We start from the raw sequence: 2463 nt of genomic DNA, 5'->3' as shown, positions 1-2463 counted from the left end.
TATAGACTTCGGGAATCTTCTTATCGTGAAGATTCATTGAATTTCTGCTAGCAGTGTGCTGAAACTAGAAAGCTGGGGGTGGAAGGGAAAAAAAATGCAGCACATTTTATTAGCATTTTACGGAAGTATTTCAGTTCATACTCAGAGCTCATTTAACATCTCCCAGTTCTTGTGAACTCAAGTGGCCTCAGGGAAGATGCCTGTATGAGCACTGGAATGTCTGTCCAGGAGGTCCAAAATCATGGGACCCAGCAGCAGGATGCCACAAGCCTGCCACAAAATCGTAACACTGGGATGAGCAGTGGGTGGGCAGGCAGCACATCCTGGGTTTCCAAAAGGAGCTCCATGGATGCCAAGAGCCCCCATCCCCACCTGCCACCCATGGGGACAGGGGACAATGGGGCCATGGGGACAATGGGGCCATGAGGATGGCAGGGATGGGGGCGGGGGGAGGGGCGGGCAAGGCCCAGGGGCCGGGTTCTCTTGCACAGTCGTCTCTCTGCAATTCCCTCAGTATCCGGAACCATGAACATCCCTGCAGTTTCCATCAACCACCAGAGACGGAATACGTTAAATCTGGGAGCTTGGTTACAGCAATAAAATATGAAACTGAAGGACTTTCACCAGGCTTTTAGTGCAAATACTCCATGCAGCCTTACTTATGCCCCACTCTGACCAGTCCCCTGCAGTGCCACTGGTTTATGTTACGTTTTGCAGCTCCCAGTCCCAGAACACCATCTTCCAGGTGGCTCCATCACAATCACAGCTCCTCCTGACGCAGCAATTCACCTGCACATGATGAAGGTAATTTCTGTAGGATGTAGATCTTCTCGAAGGAGCAGAGGTTTTTGATTTTTATAGTGACAAACTACTCAGTCAACCTAAGCATTTCACTGCCTTGAGGGACTGAAGCTTTCAGGAGAGACATCCTTTTAAACTGCATTGGCAGCACGTGGCTCAGCTGGCCAGTGCTACACAGCTCCTGTGACCTCCTGAGGCCGTTGGCATGTGCATCCTCATGGGATAACACTGGGACAGGACCAGCATCCCCACCTCAGGGGTACCACAGGCGCGCGGTCAGAGAGGGCACCCACCAGGGCAGTGGCAAACCCCCATCCTGACTTGAGATCCTCTAATGTCTGCTGTAGCAGGTGGAAGGAGAAAAAACCAGACTCTTCCCCAATTTTGTTATCTGGATCTCCAAAGACTGTCCAAATTTGGGTTGCTCAGGAGCTCTCCATTACTAATTACCCTAAAATAAATAAAATCAAAGGCAAGCAATGAAGGACTCATCTGGGAAGCACTTATACCATGACCAGAAACCCCAGGCAGCTCTTCCCCACCTCTTCTTCCTCACCGGGGATTTGCTGGCAAATCAAGCCTCTGGAGAGGAGTCACCTGAAGGCTAGGAGTGCCGGAGGCTCAGGGTGGTGGGAGCCTTCCCCTCCCGGCCAGGGACACTCATCTGGCTTGGGCTGGCGTCACCTTTGCCATGTTTAAACATGGGAGCTGCAGCTGAGAGGTTGATGCATGCGTCTCTTTTCCCTCTTAAAAAGTATTTAGAAAGGGCATTTAAAAGGCTACCACTGACTAATTTAATGCAGCACCAACATATGTTTAGAAGTAGTATTAAAAAAAAAAATCTTCTAATATTAAGAAAAAAAAAAAAATTAAAATTATTTCCATGCAAACAGTGTGAATAATTGACAGAGGTAGCCTCAACTCTGTCCTGCACAGCAGAAAGAGAAAGCGAAACGAATCCAGCTGTGCGGGCAAGAGCCCGAGGAGCCTTCAGCAGACTGCTGCCTGCCTGCTGCCTGCCTGCTGCCTGCCTGCTGCCTGCCTGCTGCCTGCCTGCTGCCTGCTCTGGGGTCCCAGGCCTGGGCAAACGCTCGGTAGCAGGGTTATTGCAGAGATTAGTTAAGCAGCACTGCAGGTTTGGCTATCTAGACTTTTATTCACATAATCCTTCAGGTCTTGTATTAACACACATCAGTTGGGTTGGTTTTGAGCTTAATTGTATCGCATGCTATGGCATTTATATTCACTTACAGGCATATTGTGGTATTTACAGACTTAGGTCACTTCAATTTTATTATTGCAGGTGGTCCAAATAAATTTTCATTAACTTTTTCCCATTTGTTTAGGTTTTCTAAAGAGAACTGTAAAAGGAACAGTTCAGAGGTTTGGTTTTTTTGAATAAGGATCGGGAGCAACTTTCCTATCAGTTTTACAATTGCTTTCTCCATTTCGCCTCAACTCTCACATTAAATGCAGCATCCAAAGGCCAGAAAAATCAACAGTACTTACCTGACAGGCGCAGATATTCAGATACAGAAACCACCTTTTTATTAAAGACATTTCAGGCAATTTGAATTGTGTTACGCATCCCTGTTTTCACATTTTTTTCCTACATTTTGCTTCACTAAAGACCTTCACAAAGCTGTATGCACATAATCTGCC

General features: G+C 47.3%; 1 long non-coding RNA gene across 1 annotated transcript; it reads right to left on the bottom strand.

Annotated features, from left to right (window-relative positions):
• Positions 1-615: 615 nt before the first annotated feature.
• Positions 616-2463, bottom strand: LOC141920279 (uncharacterized). The gene is made up of 2 exons (XR_012622282.1): positions 2311-2463; positions 616-789 (listed from the first exon to the last, which is right to left on the bottom strand). It is a non-coding gene; the product is annotated as an uncharacterized LOC141920279 (long non-coding RNA).

The sequence above is a fragment of the Strix aluco genome, chromosome 2 (genome assembly GCF_031877795.1).
Source record: "Strix aluco isolate bStrAlu1 chromosome 2, bStrAlu1.hap1, whole genome shotgun sequence".
NCBI lineage: Eukaryota > Metazoa > Chordata > Aves > Strigiformes > Strigidae > Strix > Strix aluco.
Note: the sequence above shows the minus strand (reverse complement) of the source record. Positions and strands in the feature narration are given on the sequence as shown.